Source organism: Diuraphis noxia, unplaced genomic scaffold (assembly GCF_037042655.1).
Source record: "Diuraphis noxia isolate RWA-SAM2 unplaced genomic scaffold, SU_Dnox_SAM2 contig0002, whole genome shotgun sequence".
Taxonomy (NCBI): domain Eukaryota; kingdom Metazoa; phylum Arthropoda; class Insecta; order Hemiptera; family Aphididae; genus Diuraphis; species Diuraphis noxia.
In genome coordinates this window covers 19,119,112-19,141,521 of record NW_028301712.1, presented here as the reverse complement: position 1 = coordinate 19,141,521, position 22,410 = coordinate 19,119,112, and the positions used below count along the sequence as shown (strand labels likewise).

The following is a 22,410-nucleotide window of genomic DNA, read 5'->3' as shown; positions in this document are numbered from 1 at the left end:
CGATTATTTAGAAAAGTATTAAGAATTTTTCACTTTTGACCCCCCAAAGTACCAACTAGATTCACTTTCTGATCAAACGAGGTACTGAAGTCAAAAATCGAAGCACTTTTACTGACCCTAAACGTGATGACAGACAAAAAAAAAAACACACACACATCATGGTAAAATCAATATATTAATCGCTCCGCTTAGAATCTAAAATATATAATTCATTTATACAATACAATTTAATAGTGTTACTATTTCCCATGAATTTATTTTTTTTGCCCAGAATATGTATGCCAATTATGTGTTATATAATATAATAAACTTCTCACTCGCTGTAAAATGCAGGAAAAACTAGACACCCTTATCTCCTAATTTAATTTATTATGTAACTTTGACCTAATTATAAATTTGATTTTGTTTTTATCTTTGTCTTACGTTGTGTATTATATAATTCATATGTATAATATGCATATGTATATTTATGGAAAACTTAAGTACCAAATACTGTATTATATTTTAATTGAGTTTCCACCCATCATGTTAAATAAAATAACTAGGTTATGTGTAATAGGGTTAGTTCTACCTGCAGTTGGGGAATTATTGTTATTATTTTGACAGCTAAAATACTGTTGGCGCGTTACAAGGCGATACTGTAATGTGATATGACTTTTAGAGTAGATTTTGTGACTAAATATAGAGCTGAGATAGAAAAGATGGAAATGCTAGCATACTAGCTCTAGATAATCACAATAATTGTTACTGCTTTATTGGTTATAGTAGATGTTGCTTTTGGATTGTGGTTTATAGATAGGTACTTAAAGTTTTTCCGGTGCTAAGATAATTTTTTTAGCATTTATATGAGGGAAAAAACTACTATTATGTTAATCTTATAACAGTTAGAGTTAGATATATACAGAATGGTGTAAATAAATATAGTAAAATCCTGTCGGCTCACATTGTAGACTATACGTTATATTATTGTTTCGATGTAAAATTAATATTTTTTAAGTGCCTCTTTTTATTGCTGTACATTTTTTAGCAGATAGTATTTTTGAAAATATTTTTGTCAGTAATTAATAATGTAAACAAGTAGAATCTTAGATACAATATTTATGTACCTAAAATAAAACCTGTGATAATAATCCTTAATACTGGTTTTACAATATTGAATTTATAGCTTAACCTTCAAAAAAAAAATACTGTTAAAATAACTATAGTTTTCAAATAATCATAGTCTTCTTATATTAAATTTGACTCTTAGAGAAAATGGTTTAATAATTCAAAAAAATGGTCGATCATATTTCAATTTAGATACATAAAACAGTTTAATTTAAAACCTGATTAATTCATTGGAAAAAATGACTGTCATTTAAAGAAAAAAAGTTTATATCGTTACAAGATACGCTTTAGATTATACAAAACTTTAAGTATCTAAAAATCTGGCCTTTTAGTGTAGTTTAAAATTTCAAAAACAAAAATGTCAGTAAATGTATTATAGAAAGTTAAAATGAGAGTGAGTATTACTTAATGGATCAGCCCGTGTATATATTTTATAAGCATATCACATTATCACAATATCACATATGTATTTCTTTGATCATATAGTGTGATTATTAGAATAATTTAAAATATTTGTTAATTATATAAATTAATTTTTACGAATATGTATCTTACATATTTACAGTACATAATTTTTTTTCAATTAAAAATATAATTAACACATTCATTCAGTAACGCCGCTGATGGTAAAAAAGACTGATGTTTGATTTTCTTTTAAATTTTACAATAAAGTTATTTTTAAATAAAATACTTTTTGATACTTAATAGCATAGTTTCTCGCTAAGTACGATATGTTTATATACAAAAGAATTTCATAGTTTATTGAATGCGATAGATTTTCACAGCATTAACGTGGTATGTTTTGTTACACTCTGTTAAATCGAAATTGCTGTGACATTGATCATTTGATATAAAATGTCATTAACTATTTTCAAATCATTGCTTTCTGTTTCTCTTGGAATTTAATTTAAACTAAGTTACAAATAAAACTGCTTTCATCTTTCACATTCCATTAAGTGAATATTTCTATTCACTCTAACGTAAAAGCATATTTTTTAAGAAAATCATTGTGAAATAATTATAATATGAGTTTTTATATTTATATTTGTATTGTTTTTATTTTTTTATATCACCATACTGTATAAGTCATTTCAATATGGTTTAATAGATATTTTCTCAATTAAATATTAAACTATATTATTGTTTACTAAATAAACGTCATCGTCGAATTAAATTGCTTGCGTCAACTCCAACGTTTACCCGTAAAGGTAAATCAAAGTATTTGTGTTTTCATGTCTGAACTATAAGTTATGTTTACAAAACCAAATGTTTTCATCGTAGTTTATAAAAATACTTAATAAACCTAAAAATATATAAATAATAACATATCATAAACTATGGTTGTTTTGACAATGGATTTAATATGTAAGTACATATTACAAAAAAAATATATCAGATATATAATATGTAGGTACTTTCACTTATAAGAAAGAAAACATGTTTAATTATTAATATATCTTTGTTTAATATTGCTTTCAATAATAATCATACAATTATTCATAATTGTAAAGTATGTTTTTTATATTTATTATGGATTTAAAAATTTCTGTAAAAAATATGCAAAACTTATTAATTTTAATTAAAACATATAATACATATTTTTTATTTTTTATTTTTACAATATTATCAGTATAACAGGTTTTTTTTTATCAAGCACCAGTTTTTCTATGTTTTTGGTTTTTATATGTTGCAATACAGAGAATTACTTTTAACCTGTTTTTAGTTCACATATTTTATAAATCAATGATAACGATTTTTTTACCGATTTCTGTACAAATTTATTAATTTCATTCGATGTTTCCTTTCATTATTTTAAATAAATGATTAAAAAACAGTCTAAAATATATAGGTCATCGTGATGTATTTTAAGACAAAATTATGTTTTCGAGTGAAAATATTCAATTAATATTGTTTATTTAATATGTGTCATCAATTTTAATGAAACTGTCTTTATTTTCACAAGTTTTCAGTATCAAAGATGTTTACATTATAATTTCTAATTATTAGTGTAAAGGCGTGTTTTATACTAAATAAAACAACTTTTTACTTAAAATACATCAATTATTCTTTTTGTTCATACATTAGAAAAAATAAATATTTTTGGTCATTGTATAATTGCATATATACATAATTATCATTGAAGTTAATAAAATGTAGGTATGTTAATATCCACCAAATAAATATTAGACTCTGAATCGAATTTCACCTAACATGTAATAAGTACATTAGTGCACACTTTGTATATATATATAAATACTTATTTCAAGCTAATCATTCATCAACTTTATCTAAAATGGCAAAATGAATATTTCGTATGAGTCTCTTATTATAATCATATTCCAGAAAAAAACTTACAAATAAACTTTGAAACGTACATTTATTACTTTTATGTATATACTAGTTGTATGTTAAGTAACATTATATAATTATTGATTTATAAACATTATAGTAACGATAAAACGAAAGTGATAACTTTTTTTAATAATTTAATATTCAATATCAAAATATAATTTTACATGAAAAGAAAAATCATACCATATATTGTAACAAAATATATATACAATTTTCTGACATGTTTTCATCACGTAATAAACAGTTTAAGTGCACAGGCACGACCACCATATTTTTTAAAACCTTATTATCCTATATATTATTTTCAGTTGAATCTACTACCTAGGGACTAGTTTCTTGAACGTTCGTTTTACTTTTACATGAAATCTATAGTTACAATCGCTAAATGGTGATTTTCGCTCTTTAATATTATACATTTATTAACCCATATCATAATAGGCCATTAAGAATCAGTCACAAACATTATAAGTTATGTACTTAATTGATAAGATATGTACATATGACTTCATGATTAAAAAAAAAAATTTTAATAAAAATGATTGTTTATACCTATGGCATATTAAAATTTATTTTATATTTATGCTTTTTTTATGAATTTGGCTGTTGCTATCAGTGAATATCAACTTTATACTTAGAATTCTGACATATCTGTAGAGAATTTGGATCTAGGAAATTTCGGCACAGCCGTTTCGGCACGGCTATTTCGGCGCGAACACAAATCGGCGCTGGGCATTTCGGCGCGGCTAACCTAACTATACCTAGTCTTAAATGTTTTCGTAATATTTAAAAAAAAAAATAAAATTATGAAAAATAACCGTAATCGTCAATAGTACAATCCAGTCAAATATAGCTGTTATTGTGTAACGTAAAAACCGATTAAATAGGTAAGATAAAGGTAGGTACCAGCAGTTAAGATAAAGCGATGAATCGACGTCTGACCGTAGACGAGTAGAGTATTAACTGTAGTTTGTAAGTCAGTCATAGTCGAATAGTCGATCAGTAATATTCAGTATAAAAATTTCTTATTAAGATGTCAAATATACTATCAAATCGTGGACGTGAAATTTTACCGAAAGACGGTTTCATGTATGTCTTCGATAAATTTAATTTTAATAATACAATGCGATTTTGGAGGTGTCGCAATAAAGATTCCTGTAATTGTCGAATTCATACAGGAATCAATGATTATATTATTCGAAAAAAAATTAACGACCATACGCACTTCAAACAATGGAGCCTACATCAGTTGTAATAAACGAATGTGTTGGACCTTTATCCGAAGCAGCTAAAGTAAGTACAAATTTCAGACAATATTTTTATTTTTACAAGGCCCGATATTTAAATTTAAGAACAATAATGTAGTTTAGCGATGTTTTTCAAAAATTAATGAATTTTGAATAATTAATAATCCGACACACCCACAATTAATTAAAAAGATATTTTTGTTATTTGTTTTAAGGCCACTTTGCCAAATAATTCATCATTGAAAAAAACGGTTCGCCGAAAACGTCAGGAAATCCAAATGGCTCCAAATAATCTAGCTGACCTAACTACACTTAACATCCCACCCGCTTATACTATGTATTCACCATCAAACGGTAATGAGGAAATATTTTTACAAAGTGATAGTGGTCCGGGACCTAATAGAATATTAATTTTTGCTCGATCTAAGAGCCTAGATATTTTAGAGAATTCAAAAATTTGGTACATGGATGGGACATTTAAAGTTGCACCTACATTATTCAGTCAAGTTTATGTAATATTAGCTGAATATTTACACAGTATCGTGCCTATGGTTTACATTTTACTCCCTGATAAACAATCAATCACATATGATCATATGTTTTTAATGTTAAAAAATTTAAGACCTAATTTAAAACCTAAATCAATTTCATGCGATTTCGAACAAGCGGCCATAAAATCAATAAAAAAAGCATTTTCTGATGTTAAAATATATGGGTGTTTATTTCATTTGTCGAAAAATTTTAAAAAACAAGTTGGTGTATTAAATCTCACAACTCGATACAATAATGACGCTGATTTTTCTATATCAGTTAAAATGATAATTTCATTAGCTTTTGTAAGATTAGAAGACCTTGATTTTGCAGTTGATTCACTGGCTCAACATCTCGATGAAGAATTAAATGACTTATTAGAATGGTTCGAAGATAATTATATAGGTCGAACTAACCGTAATGGTCGGGGAAGAAGAAACGCGCGTTTCCCTCCAGAAATTTGGAATCTATATGATAGAGTCTTAAATTCTGAAAATAGGACAAATAATCATGCTGAGGCAGCAAATAGGAGATTAAATATTGAAATGGGAGTGTGTGGCCCAACAATTTGGACATTTGTAAATTGCTTGAGAAGGGTTCAAACAGGCCACGATGTTGTTATAGCGCAACTAACTGCTGGAGGGAGTCCCCCTAAAAAATTAAAAAAATACACTGACCTAAATCACCGATTATATAAAATAGTAAGCGAATATAATATAAGAAATTGCATTGAGTATTTAAAAGGAATCGCTCATAATATTTCTTTAAAATGAATTTCAATTTTATATTATTAACATTTTATTTATATTAATTCATTTTTTTTTCTAATTCATTTATCTAACATTATATTATCAACATTATATTTATTTGTATTTTTTAAGATTGTAATATTCGAATAATATATTTATTTGTATTTTTTAAAATTGTAATATTGGAATAATATATTTATTTGTATTTTTAAAATTGTAATATTGGAATAATGATATAGGTAATATTATTTATTTTGTATTTTTTAAATTGCATATTAATACCTGCGGCGCCGAAATTTCCTCGCGCCGAAATGCCCAGCGCCGATTTGTGTTCGCGCCGAAATAGCCGTGCCGAAACGGCCATGCCGAAATGTCCGATTCCCAGAGAATTTTGTTCAAATTCAGATGCTCGAGTATGCTCGGAATTCTGTCTATAAATATTTGACAATTAGTCGAGTAGATACCACAAGTCTGGCATACTGAGGGTCTATCTTTGTTCATTAGGTGATCGTGGAAGATTTGTTTGTAACTAATGCGAAGATGTGTTAGAATAACCTTACATTTTGTAACAGTTACTCCATTTGACGATATAAAAAAGTCTTTATCAAGATAACCAATAAAATTGATGTGACAAAGGAGTGACGCACATAGGGCCAGAAACACACGACCAAAAGAGCGAGTTTTCGATAACTAAATTTAACGGATTAACGAATAAAAAGCGCACTAAGCAGGTTACAATAATCAAGCAATGGCTTTTACAAGATAGAGGATAACAAAAATGAGTAACATTACATAATATGACATAATATATAAACTAGATAATTATTAAAGTAATATTTAAGAATGATATAACTGTAATAACAAAATATAAATAGATAAATAGCCTAATGGTCATAAAATATATGAGCTATGTATACGCATCATTCTCAGGAGAGGTGTAGGTATTAGCGGCAAAGTTAGACTTACTTTTGATATGTAAAAAGTTTCCTGGGATGGAGTGCTGCTGGGAATCTGGATGCTGAGTCTCTCTAGCAAATGAGGCACATCTGTCTGTCCGTCTAACAATCCCATTATAAAGCGATAATCATGAGTTTGACGTCTAGATACAAGTGAATCGAGATATCGTTTATAGGTTGATAATCGTAAAGTAGATGAAATATATTTAACAGTAGCCAGCATAATTCAGAAACCTGTTCTGCACTTCATCAACCGTTAGTGAGTTACATATGGTGTATGAAGCCCAGACAATAGCTCCATACTCTATCTAATATCAAACGTACTAATTCGCAATAAAGCCTGGGAAAATACTTAGGATAATTGAAATTCGAGGAATATCATCTAATAAAACCAAGAACATGACTTACAACATAATCAATGTGTGGACGAAAGTCTAAATATGGGAAAAAGAGAAACCCTAAATCAATAATATGGTCTGCACGATCAAAATGCAAACCATTAAGAGAATAGTAAAATTTTATAAAATCCCGAATCCGATAGAATGACATAGTTTTATATTTTCCAATATTGAGAGAAAGCCCAACAACCTCACACCAAGATGAACATTTATACAAAATACTTTGAAGTATTTTTAAGTCTTCTATGGATGATTCTGCATAAAATATTTTAGCATCATCGACAAATAGTAGAACTCGTACTGGAGAAATTACTGAACAGACTGAGTTAATAAATACAGGAATAAAATATAATAAGGAACCTAGGTCACTGCCTTGAGGAACACCAGAGGTCACTTGGAACGGTTTAGATTTCCTACCTAATAGAGAAACAAACTGTACGCGCTCGGAAAGGTAAGATATCAGCCAGGTTAGGAGTGGATCACCAATTCTTAGCCTATCCAAAATATAAATGAAAATATACCATGATCAATCGAATCAAAAACTTTTGTAAAGTCGGTATAAACTACGTCAATTTGCTGATTTAACAAGAACGCATCATGTATTCATGTGTAGATGACACTAGTAGATGTTGATCTAGAACGAAAAATCTATGCTGGTCGATCGATATCGTTGACAAGATTGGTCATTGTATACGATTAAGTACAATTGATTCAAACATTTTCCCTAAAAAAGGTAATCTGGAATATGGGCCAATAATTAGAAACGTCAGTAGAGTCCCCTGACTTTAGTATAGGTGTAACACAACTACATTTCCAGATGGAGGGAAAGACTTCCTCTACGAAAGATTTATTAAAGATACAACAGATTGGTGAAGCGAGAGTGTCTCTACAGTGATACAAAAAAGAGATACCATCAGAGACTTAGCCTTGAGTAATAGCGATCAACTGAAGAGCAACGAGAATCTCATCAGGGGTAATGGACAATGGAGATGGGAAAAACGAAAATTGTTCTGGAGTGATCGAATCCAACTGTGTTGAAGGTACCATTCGTGGCTTAACATAAACTAAGAAAAAATACGAGGCAAATAAATCTGGTACTTGATTACCCGAAGTTTGTATGTTTCCAAGATGAACCTCTTCAGGAATTCTTTGACAACTTAGGCTTTTGCGGGCTTAGTCCCCAAATGAACGAGGATCACTTCGCAGCCGCTCCTGCATTCTTCATAGATAGAATCTATGCAATTTTTTAGATTTAAATTTACAGCGCGCACGCAATAGAGAAAAGTTATAATTGCAATGAGCACCACCACATAATTTAAAGATTTTATGGGACTGTTACTTCTAAGCTAAAAGATTCTTTATATATTTAATTATCCACGGTGGAAAGGACGATTTACGATAATTACGCATTGGTACACATTGATCAATAACATGCAGTAGTGATCTCTGTAAAAATGCAGCTGATTGTTCTGGTTATTAAATTATTATTATTTATTATTCTGGCTGTTAAAGTCAATAAATTGAAAGACCAGTTTATATTTTCTAAAACATCGTTAATTCTTTCATAGTTAGCCTCTTTGAAATCTCTATCTGAATGTCAAGTATGTCAAAGGGACAATTACATGTTATAACAATTGCTGGCATAATATAATCATCACATGGCACAAGAGCTTCGGGCGATTTTTCAACTTTGATAGATTTACTGTTTGAGAAAACCAAATCAATGACTGAGTTAAACTTATTAGATACAGTATTTATCTGTTTGAAGTGAAGAATACCATACTTATCCAGCAGCCATTATCTGTAACAAAACCACTGTACTCGTGGTCTGAAACCGCGTTGGACCAACTAATATTTGGCAAATTAAAGTCCCTCACTAACAATTCCAGAATTAAATTGATATGATTCCCAAACACGATCCCAGGACTCGGTATGGTACTCATACTCATACATAGATATGTTAGAACTAGGAGGCAAATAAATACCAGCTAGTAGTATAGAGGCACGTCTAAGAAGGGTAATGCGTACAAATACTTGTTTAACACTTATAATTGATGACAATACTATAACATGTCTATACTTGGAATGTACAGCAATCAATGTACTACCCTCGCGAAGACTATTACTGTTGTTAACATTTCTATTACATCTAAAAATTATATACCCATCGAGGTCCCAGCTCAGCATTAGATAATTTCTCGGAAAGCCAGGTTTCAGTGAGAATATAAACATCATGTACAGATAAGACAAAGTTAGCATGGAGAGTATTAATTAATATATTATCATAATATACCTTCCTACTATAATATTATCCTTAGTACTTACAGTTTAATAGCCCTGGAACCCTTGTTTGAATTTCGATTATGTAGGTATAAGCACATAAGCGTTTTTATGTATTTTACAGCTTAAAATGGTATACATGATAATGATTTTGCAAAAATTAGTTTTTATCATTCTCTTTAATCAATGAACAAAATACAATAGAATAATTAAAAATATAATATTTCAGTATATTATTGTTCTTTAATATTTATGTGTAGGCCTACTGAATAATTTAAAAAATCAAAACTTGAATAAATTTATTATTTAAGGTTAAAATATAAATTTGTATGCTTGACTGAATCATTTGTAAAACACGTTAAAATATACATATTAATATATTATAAAGTACAATATACCCAATATAAATTTAGTGTTGAAAAAAATTAATTTTGCACTCGTGTTGCGTTTATAATTTTGTCTTATATATATATTTCCTCCAATGGTTATTTATTTGGATCAGTACCTACTTAAACGGTATTTTGTTTGTTCAAAATATGTATGCTCATACCTAAAAACCTCAGAAAACTTAAACTAACTCACAATCTTATCCAACTACCTATAATACCATACGCTGTGGAATAATATTGTATAATGCCTGTCACACATAAAAAGTTCCGACGATAATCAGTAATGCCCATCTATCTACGATACTATGAAATTTTATATCAAACAACAATTATTTATCATCATACTTATTTTCATCATTATATACGATTATTTGCATATTTCATTCTTTGATGGAACACTAATACTAACCATAATCGTTTGCAAATGCGCAGTATACGACCCTATAGTTGCTCCAGGCTAAACTCGCGTGCTGCACTGGGGTATGGAAAATATAATTTTTAAGACACGGATAGAGAGAGTAATGAAGACTGTCTAGACCATAATAATATTATGATACGAGTATATTGTAAGTAGGTACATATTACGATCGGTACGCAAACACGTATTGCGCACTGGAGTAATGCATAATTATGTAAATTTACACTTGTTGTTTTAATATTATATAATATACGGGATGTATCACTATATGGTGTTTTATTATGATGTTGCCTGTCGACATTGGCGGGATGGAAATAGCTGGAGATTTTGTAACTTGTAAAAACTTTACTCGCGATCAACTTCAACTTTCAAGTCTTTGAACCAGAAACCTATTCACTATATGCACATTGCAGAATATTTAACTTCATAGTTTTTCTGTATACGTGTTTAAAACAAACTTTAGTGCTTGCGCCGATAATAGTTATATTGTGTTGTAATATAATAATATATTACGGCGTAATGCGGTCTAGGTGGCGTTTTTGTTTTAGTTTAATAATGATATTAATTTGATATTATGTACTTGATTAATAACGTAGTAGTTTGATACTTTAATACGCGTAAGTGTATAACACTCATATATAGTTATTTTTGATACACCCTGTACGCGGACCGCTATGAATTTGGACAGCACGTATTGTGGTACGATCGTTACAGAGTCAATAAAACATTCGGTCAAGAGTGCTGCAGTGTCGTCAAATGTTCGACGAGGGGAGAAAAAGGCTAGTACTACAACAATAATAATAGTATAATATCTGCGTTCCGTTCAAATTACGAAATCGAGATAATGAAATTATTTAATGATGTGGTATTTCACATATCTATTTTTTATTTATTATTATTATTATTTTTTTTTTTTGTGGTAACTATATATTCACAGTGCTCGTGATATTAAATATTGTGAAAAAGCATATTATGATGAATAATATTGGGATATTATATCCGTAATTTAATATGTATAATCTATTGATTATAAATAGAATATTCATAAATGTATAATCTAAGGTGTGACGTATGAGTAAGTCTTGACATTGGTAATAGATATTCATCACTGTAGGCGTATTTTTTTCTTCGGTTTATCACGGATTATACCTGATATTATTATAAAATATATTGTCATTTACCACATCTTTGGTGAGATGCAAAATTACACATTACATATTATCACCATCGTTATTTATAATTCTATCAACCTTTTTTATTTTTTGTTATTACGTACATAATAATATGTTAAGCTGTTATTACATTAACAGCAATTGTATATGCATACTGGATAATGCAAATACAAACCGTCGCACGTTTTGTGCATTTTTGATTTTCTCTCAAAGCAGTGGTCGCGTCACAGTTTTTTCAGTTTTACTATTACAATATAATATAATGTTTTAATATTTATCCTCGTGAAACAAAATACGTAAATATTTATTACATACAAAAACGTTTATCATAATATTCATATTAAGCTATACAATCATAATATATTATGAAAATATGTTAATATTTCACCTATGTAAATGATTCTTGTCATCTGCTTATGCATATCACATTATCACGTGCAACTTTTTCGAAATAATATTTTTATGTGGAGATGATAACTAAACCGTGAAACTCATTTGCCACTCGGTGTGAAAACTTGGTTGGTGTTTTAACTAATTTAAGCTGATTAGGTACTTTGTACTATGTTAAAAACCTATTAATTTGAATATTCTGTTTTTTAAATTTTGTAAAACGCAAACACATAAAATTTCTATATGAAACGTTATTACAGTACAATTAGTACAGTTATTATTCAGTAAATGATTATTGTATTTAATTTAGTATAATATTGGATTATTATCCGATATTTAGTATTCTATCCCTTGAAAAAATACAGACAAAAATGTTCTCAGAATTTGCAGAATATGTCTATGTTACGGGCAAAGTAGGAAATCCGGGCATTGTTATACAATGCCCGAACATTTTGGCCAATGTAAGAATGATCATTTTTATACTTAAATTGTCATACATTGACAGGGCATTGTACTAGATTGCCCGGGCAAAGTGTACCCTGCCCAGATTCAAGTGGGCAAAGTGAATTATACAATGCGCTGCACACTTTTATATCAAATTGCATTTATACGTATTAATATCACTACAAAACTATAATTATATATGTTATTCGTACACGACAACGCGAAAGCTGCGAAAGTACGAACCGAATCGTAATCTAAACGATAAAGTGATCACACAATATTGTAGATAATATTTTATAATCGAATCGTTAAATTCCTATTCGATATTTTCTAATGATTATTGTCAAAACGGCGACGTCACGTAGTCTGACATTGTAGTGTAGGTATAGTGCAGTTGCGTGTAGTGTTATTTTTTCTTTTGGTCAACGTTTTCAACTATTTTCTAAGTATTTGTGTACTATTTTCTAACATAAAATGGAAAAAAAGTTTAATGAGAAGTTTAACAATGTACTATTAAACAAAAATGCAAATGCTGTATTTTTAAATAAAGTAGAATACGATGAATGAATTTTAAAAGTGCATAATGTGAAAACTAAAACCACAAAAAAAACTGCAGGTGATTACGAATTAATTAAAAAATACGATGTTGTAAATATATCTGCAGGGATTGAAAAGTAAGTAGTTCCAGGGCTATAAGAATACTCGGCAATAGTTTTCCCAGTTGTGAAATCCCGGTTCGTGATGAGTTCATTTAATAACGGCAAACCCAGTTTTGTGCTGTGTCCTTTGTCCACGACCATCGTGTAATAATGATTGTTGTGAAACGGTAAGTGAAAAAAAGAATTTGGTATACCGTCAAATTCACCGGTAAAAATAGGTTTTCCGTCGTACTTACACCCGTACATCGCTTGTATAATAGACCAACCCGACAAAAGATCAAGTATAGGACAAAAGACACAGCACAAAACTGGGTTGGCCGTTATTAAATGAACTCATCACGAAAATTGATGCTAGTTTCAAAACCGGGAAAACTATTATCGAGTATTTTTACAGCCCTAAGTTGGGTTTGTTGGGAAAACCGATAGAAGGAGTTTTTAACGGGATTTCCGGAAAATCGATTAAAGGAAATGACACGTTATTATGGTGAACAAAAAAAACCGAAGAGCTGGAATCACACAAATCAAAATTGGTAAAAATATGGAAAAAGTAAACGATACGGAGACCAAAGAACTATGAGATGATGCGTACACGAAATTGTTTGATAGCAAACGTTATTTTAGACCATTGGAATGCGGTCAATACATATGGCGTCACTCTTTGGCTTTGGAACCAATTCACAATATGTTAAGAGGTGTTTATTAAAATCGGTCTTATTTTATGTAATTATATTTTTTTGCCAATCGAATTATCAAGTAAGTTGTAAATGTATAGATTAAGTACGAGTAAATAGAACGATTACGTTGATGCAACGTCCTTTTTTCACATATTTTTTTATTTATTTAATTTTATTAAAATAATAATTGACAATTTATTTATTTATTAATTACTTTATATTATTAAGTTAATCTCATTTTATTTATTATTTTTTTTTTTTATGTATTATTATAAAACTGTAAATGTATTCGATATTTATTATATTATTATTACATATTATATAAAATTATTATTTATTTTATATACGATGAAATATGGAAAATTTGACAACGTTGCATACAATTTCATATGCAATCGTGTTTATTTTTTTTTTCTGAAAGGTACTTTTAACTCATCTACAAACATACGCAATCGTGTTGCCAAAAAGGCCAAACGTACGCAATCGTATTCTACCCGTTTATCCAGGCTGATGATGTACCACCAGTACAAATTTTATTAAGAGAAGTGGCAAGAAAATCTTCTAATTTGGGTGGCCAAGGGTACAATAGGTGTACTTGCAATACATTGTGTAAGATCAACTGGTGTAAATGTAAAAAATCTGGTCGTCTTTGCGACTCAAAGTGTCATAATAGTGGTGTATGTGGTAATAAATAAAGCAAATAAATAATAATTGTAATTTAATCATAAATTAATTAAATATTAAAGCTGTGCAACTTTATTTATTTTTAATTTTTTATATAACATTCAATATTTAATCTACTGTGCCCAAATCTAATTGGGCACTGTATACAATGCCCGGACAACGTTAACTTATTCCAACTTTGCCCTTGAAAATCGGGCATTGTGCACAGTGCCCGGTCATTGTGCACAATGCCCAACTTTCTACTTTGCCCGTAACATCTATATTGAAGTAAATATAATTGTTGGTATATTTCAATAATTTATATTTCATAAAAAAACAAGTGCGACATAATATGTAATATATTATTAATTTTAAAGCAGAAAATTATCGATACTAAATAATATTAAATCATAGGGTGTTGTATCGTTGTATCGTTTTGTTGAAACCTTCAATCGCCTCAAACAATAATTTCTATATATTGTGTGATAGAACATTATTGTTACTCCACAAAAAAATAATTTTTTATTATGATTAGGTATCAATTTTCTTATTAATTTTTTAGAACTAAACATTTCATCGTTGTAAAACAAAAAATATTGATTCTGTAAATCATAATATTGTTGTTATAAAAACCAATTTGTATGTAATTTAATTTAATATAAAATGTTAATACCTACCTTGAATTAGATATCCAGAACCTGTATTATTATTCTCACTAAACGTAAAATAATTATTGCTAGAAAATTGTTCATACCTACTATCATGCACGCCTAGTAACAATTAATGAGTACCTAATTATTACACATTCTCAATCTCCACATTAATATTTATTTATTTATTACCCATGAATTAATTCTTGTCTAAAGTGAAATTATCGTAAATGTTAACACAAGCTTGCTAGGAACATCTTGTAAATATTTTAGAATTTTCATGGACTAACCACATTTTTAATTCATACAGAACTGTCTAATTTTAAAAGACTGCCAGACTTTTTTTACTTTATTAGTTATTATGATGATTGTTTTTTTTTTTTTTTTTTTATTAAGAATATTATTGTGCTTTACAATATAAATTTTATTATTATTTCTGCTAAAGATTTTAGGTAAAAATATTAACTTAAAACTGTCATTGCTATACAAATTGAAGTCCAATATAGTATTATTATAAAATATTTGAAAGGATTTAACTGATTTAATCTTATAAATAGGTAGCTAAAGTATTTGAAATGCGATTATCTATAAATCATATTGGCATCATTATTTGGTATTTTACGATTATTTTAGATCATTTAGGTCTTAGGAGAATTGTCATTTGCCACACTTACATAATATGTCGTTTTACAAACGTATTACATATATATTATTTTCGTATTTCGTTTAACTTTACAAATGCAAACCAACAAATCATAATCATCAATTTATAGATTAGTGTTCTGCTATATGTCACTCCTGACTTTTCTAGTAGATTTGATTATGTAAATGTCCTTTCTTTACAAACAAATTAATATATTCTTGTTTAAACTGTGCATATACATATTGAATTTTTATATGATGCTTTATTTACTATGAACACTGTCCAATACTATGGCCACGCATAAATGACTATTAACCTAACTTAACCTAACCTATAAATAGACACGTTTTAATATTGGTAGATTATTTTAAAAATGCACTTAATATTATTATTTGATTCTGAATTCTTTTACAAAAATGAAACAAAAACCTCTAACAATAAAAATAAATTTAAAAATTTAGAGGTTATGTAATAATTATATAATACAATATAAAATAAAATTCATTAATATATTAAGTTATATTCCTGAAATCATATTAGCGCTGAATAAAAATCTCGTGTGTAACCGATGATCAAAAAATTCTGGAACCCTGGAGTCTTTTGCATTATACTATATTAAGCTAAATAATTAATAACTTTGTTATTTTGTGTTAAATTTGTAGAATAATGAAGCATACAAATATAAACGATAGTTATCGATTAAACAATTCACATTTTTATTTTTTTCATTCTATAATTCGAAAGAAAACACACGCAATGTTTTAAATTGGTACATGTCTAGTTGGTTAACTAGATTAAAAATAATGTTATAAAATATAATATTTTATTGATTTATTATTTTAAAAAGTAAAAATAGCCTTTAAGTGATTAAAAACAGCTATTGACTAAAAAATTTTATGTGAATATAATTCACTTGTAGGCTGAAAAATTACTCAATTAAACAATTCTCTAGTCTAACTTAAACTATAAATACTTTACTTTTGATAAGTATTTATATTTAATAAATATACAATAAAAATGTTCTTGTATATATTTTTTTGATTCTAGTAAGTTACACATATTTAAAAAAAATATTTTAATAGTTTCAACAAAAAAATAAGATATGTACAGTTAATTTGAATATCTTGGTTGGTTATTTGTAACTTTTTAAGAGATAATAATATCGTGTACAGTTTTTGAAATAAAACAAACTTCTGAAACTTATTTTGTTCTATGATACTTTACACATATAAAGGATATTATCCTGGAACTTTGAAGTAATAAAATAAATTTAAAAGTAAAAATCAAGGATTTTACTGCCTATGTCTGTTGTTCAAGTTGATTTATAGGTATATATTAACTGATACCTATATTATTTTTAGTCATATATTTTTACTGCTATTTTTTTTTATTACGGTTTGTAGATGAACAAATAAAAAATATATTACTTATTGTAACTGTTAACAATGCTTACATTCTATCAGATAATATTTAAAAACAGTAAAGTCGTGATTCTTAAAATATACAAGAAAGAATAATTCATAATAGTATTAAAAAAATAATCGAAATAACTTTTAAATAACTTAAAGTTTAACACTTATAAAATATGATCAAAAATATATTTAATATATATAATATTTATTACTATATTAATTATTATCTAAGTTTTAAAGTATTTAAATAATAAGTATTTTTTTATGTTGTATACGCACAATATTATTTAAGCACAACGCATTTTGAATGTCACCATAATATGTTCAAATATGATACAACATCCAAGTTCAGAAACCCATGGAAAATATCGTTACCATGTTCAGAATCAGTCAGACAACTGATTAAACTCGTAAATAATGCCGAACTAAGACAATTAATAATGTTAAAATAATAAAATATTATGAGAATAAATATAAAGCTTAATAAAGCTAGTTCAAGCTGTAAAGTTAAAGAGTAAAGAAACACAATTTAATAAACATTTTTTTTTTCTGAAATAATAATACTCGTCACATTTCATACAATAAGTTAACGATGCTATTTATCGACGCGATTTCATTTATTTTCTTGTGGTTAATAGATTTCTTTCATAATAGTGCATACTATTATTTTATTACACGAATTATATCAATAATATCAAATATGCCACAAATGAGCTTTAAGTTAAAATATATCGTCAAAAAATTATCAACTTCGTCGAAAGAACACGGAAATTAGTATCAGTATCTACATGGTGTATAGAACAGTCGCTAAACCTAATATATACATTATACACACCTAAGTCTTAACTGAATAAACACGTCAGCTAAAAATGTAACTATCGATTATCACCATATTTCATATTGGAGGATTGTTTTTATTTCAAATTTATCATTCGGCTCGTATAATATTACGATAAATTAATGTTTGATAGTTATTCTAAACATGATAATAATATTATTATGAATCCTAACTGACTTTACTGCAGTGCGAAGTTATTTCGTGTACATAAATATACTATTACACTGATATTAAGTTCACATTGATAATATCGCGAATTCAATATCCACGTCAACCATTAGTCTCAACACAACACATATCGCTTGTCACGGATACATTAGATACAAGCTACCACGATGGCATTGAGGTCGTGTACGTAATAGTGTATACTCACCATGTATACTTCTGCCTCATTACATTAGGTTATTATATTATATGCGCAACACTGTCCACCCATTATTATAAACTACAACATCGCTTTGGGTGATCGTATTCGTTTAAAATTAATAATCACACATATTCGTAGCATGCATAGAAGTCCCAGGAGCGTAAACTGATGATCTATTATAACTATGTATGAGGAAATGAATATTGAATAAAAAATTAGGCAAGAATATCACAATCATAAATCTTGTAAAATTCATCGTACCTATATTATGTTTAAAAAAAATTAAATTTCTATATAGTTTAGTGTGAATCCCTATGAGAGAAAAAGCTCATGCGAATATGAATAATGACAATTTTCATATCATATCCATAACACCCTCGAGACCTTATTATTATATCTGAAGAACTAATAAAGACAAAAAAATAAAAATAAATAAATAGCAAAAGCTTTTAACTACTTTATTTGGAGTATGTCGGTATGTTTAAACATAATATTATATTTTTGTTGTATTATGTCACACCTTAATCATATTAACTTTAAATAAAAAATATAATTATAAAATATGGAAAATATGGAATAAGAATAAACATAAGACTCATAAAATCATAAATCACAACCAATGTATTTTGTGATGTATAGAAAAAAAAGAAGACTTATACGTAAAAATTAAGTGTATGAAATTTAAATAAAATATAATTGTAGGAGGAAGATTATAGTTAGAAACGCATTTAATCTAATATAGACACCTTTTTCCATTACATTTAATATGACAAAAAGTGACTTTTAATAAGCATAAGCCATTTTTTTTTTTTTTATTCATGGTACAGCTTCAACTGCTAAGGTTATTAGCTTGTAACAAAATTAGTATTTAGTACATAGTAAAATATGGTTATACAATAGGTTCTTAGATTATACATATCCATTTGTTTTAAAAATGTAATTATTTTGTTGGTGTTTTCATAGGTAGGGCTGAGGGCTTCAAAGAGATTGTCGGGCAATTTTAGATTTTTTCTGGTATCTATATGGAGAGGTTCTCCACAGGTTAGGCACATTACAGGTTCTTCTCTGCACATAAGATGACCATGTGATATATTTGAGTGACCTATTCGTAGTCTACTGATAACTACTTCATCTTTACGGTTTGATGAATGGGGTTTAGGGCAGTATTATAAGCCATTTTTGTTTTGTGGAATTAGTTAAAGTATTCTATGCATCCATCAATATAATTGCAATTGTATAATTATTAAATTGTATGATGCCATAAGAACATCTGTTAATTTTATTATGATATATTTTAGAGGATAATATAATATAATATACAAAATTATTATAAAAAATAAAATAATAACAATAATTTAAAAGTCTTCATACTACTTGTAATACAAAACTAAAAACATCCATAACATTTTATATACAACTGTAGCATGTTCATTTATTTCCTACTCGACTGAAAAGCCCAACCGAAACGTTTGTTGTTGAATATAAACAAATAGCCCAACAGATGCTGGAGTACAACTTTTGTAAGTTTTGAACTTTATCAGAAAAGAGATCTCATCATCAACAATAAAAGTTCTCACGATAAAGAAAAGCCATTTTCACTAAGACTTATTTATCAATTATAAGAAATATATGCCACTTCCACTAGGTATACATATTCTTCTTCTGTCATTCCTACTCTCTAAGAGTTTTTGCCGCCATTACTACACTTATCTCTGTCTTGGGCTGTCTCTCTCCAATCTTCAACTCCAAGTGTTTTTAAATCTTCTTCTACCACGTCAATCCATCTTTTCCTAGGCCTACCTCTAGGTCTTTTCCCATGTGGTTTCTATTCCAATGCTACTCTGACTACTTCGTTCTCCTTCTTCTCACTATTTTCTCACTACTTATGGTCCCTATATATTTCTCCTTCTTCCAACCCTTCTACAGCTTTACTCAATAGCATCTTTCAGATTATTGGCACTAACTCCATTCTAGGGGGTGATGTTAACGGCCATCATCAAATCTGGTACAATAATAATAACCTAAACCATCGCGGTAATATTATTTATACCTCTTTTAGAAGCGTCAACACTCGTCAATCGCCCCCCTTTCGCCAATACCGCAGTCGACATAACCATCACTACCAATGCCCTATATTGGTCACTTTCCTGGTACCCTCTCAAGGAGCCCAGTGGCAGCGACCACTTTCCACTGATAATTAAACATCATGCTCCTTCAACACTTCTCTTAGCTGTTTCTAATCACGACACCACACCTCCAAAACTCAACTACTCCAAGGCTGATTGTTCTCTATTTTCCTCAAATCTTGACTCACTTATTAATCCATTTGTCTTCTCGAACTCCCCACTTTTTGTTCACATTTTGAATAACTCTGCGAACATTGCTATCCCAAATAAACGCATTTCCTCAAAATACCCAACAACCTCCCCCATCTGGTGGAACTCCACATGTTCTGAAGCTGTAAAACAACGATCAGCTGCTTTTAAAAAGTATAAACAAAATTAAATTAGCAAAAAAAAAACTCCTGGAAAAATATATGTTCTACCCTCAACCACTCAACTCCAATACAACACTTATGGATCACGGCTAAAAAAATTCAAAATGTGTGTTAACCGGACCAATTCCTCCCACAACGAGGAATGGTTTCCTACTTTTTGCGACAAAGTTGCTCCTCCATACGTTCCCTCCTTACAGGAATCTTGCCCAGCTTCCCTTTCATCCATTAGCAACATCAATCATGGTTCACAATGTTCACATAATATGCTATCCTCACCTTTCAGCTCTAAAGAACTCTCTTCAGCTATTTCTTCCCGGTCCTCGATAGCTTCGGGTATGGATGGTATCTCTGTAATCTTACTCAAAAACATCTCCAACAAAGCATCCGATTATCTATTACGTATTCTTAACGACTTATGGATCTCAGGCCTAATCCCACACTCTTGGAAACAATATCATGTCATACCCATCCCTAAACCCAATACTTCTACCACTGCATTTCGACCAATCGCATTATCCTCCGCTTTATGTAAAACTGTTGAATACATAATTAAAACTCGTCTGGACTGGTTTTTAGAAAAAAATAACCTCATCCCAAACAATTTATTTGATGATGGAGTTCTTGTCATCACTTGTTGGCCCAGTTTATAAAGCATTATGTAATAAAGAATACTTATGTGCTGCTTTTTTAGATATTAAAGGCGCCTTCGATTCCGTACACATTCCAACCCTCATATCTTGCCTTGCTTCTCTACAAATCCCTTATTCTGTTTGTAATTTTATTTCCTCACTTTTTTTCCAACGATTTATCAAATTTTCCTCGCCTTCGGGGATAATTTCAGATAGATCTACATACAGAGGCCTTCCTCAAGGTAGCTGCCTCAGTCCTTTACTTTTGAACATATACATGTCACCAATCTGCCTATCCTTAGACTCGCCGGACTTCCGTGTCCTATTGTATGCTGATGACATTGTGCTATTTTCCTTAAATAAATCTCTCGAATTATCCGACTTTACTTTAAACTATGCCTTAAAACAACTTTCTATCTCCTTAACTACAGCGTTCTTTACCACTGCTTCTGAGAAAAGCCACTTTATGATTTTTACTCGTAGACAAATTTTAGCACATCCTAATATGATCCTCAATAATCAAGTTGTTCAGCCATCGTCAACTGTCATTTACCTAGGCCTTAAACTCGATCCTAAACTTAGATGGGTTCCACACTTCCAATATTTAAAAGGCATAAAAGGTACGTGGCTAAAACACTTCCCATCCTTCCTTCTGTTGCCTACTCATTCTCTGCTTTTTCACCACTTGTTTATCGCCCCAGCCTCCGGCTACATATTTATGATACGCCTTACGCTGCACTCTCGTTTTTTCCTGAAATAACTGTTTCTCCCAATTTCCTTGGCTATTCCCCAAAAGAACTACCGCGTCTGCCTCAAACTCTGGTTGATTCTTTGTTTAACGAATATATCTCATATAATTTACCTAGCTCTGTTCAAATTTTTACTGATGGCTCGGTGTATCCTAACTCAGCTGGCTTCTCCTTCTTCATCCACTCGCTCAATATTTCT

The 22,410-nt window shown here is 29.2% G+C and overlaps 1 protein-coding gene and 1 pseudogene across 6 annotated transcripts in view; one reads left to right on the top strand and one right to left on the bottom strand.

Annotated features, from left to right (window-relative positions):
* The window catches only part of SK (small conductance calcium-activated potassium channel), a 305,985-nt gene that overhangs the window by 239,788 nt on the left and 43,787 nt on the right, over positions 1-22,410 (bottom strand). The gene's annotated exons all lie outside the window — the stretch shown is intronic.
* Positions 4,490-5,915, top strand: LOC149058187 (uncharacterized; annotated as a pseudogene).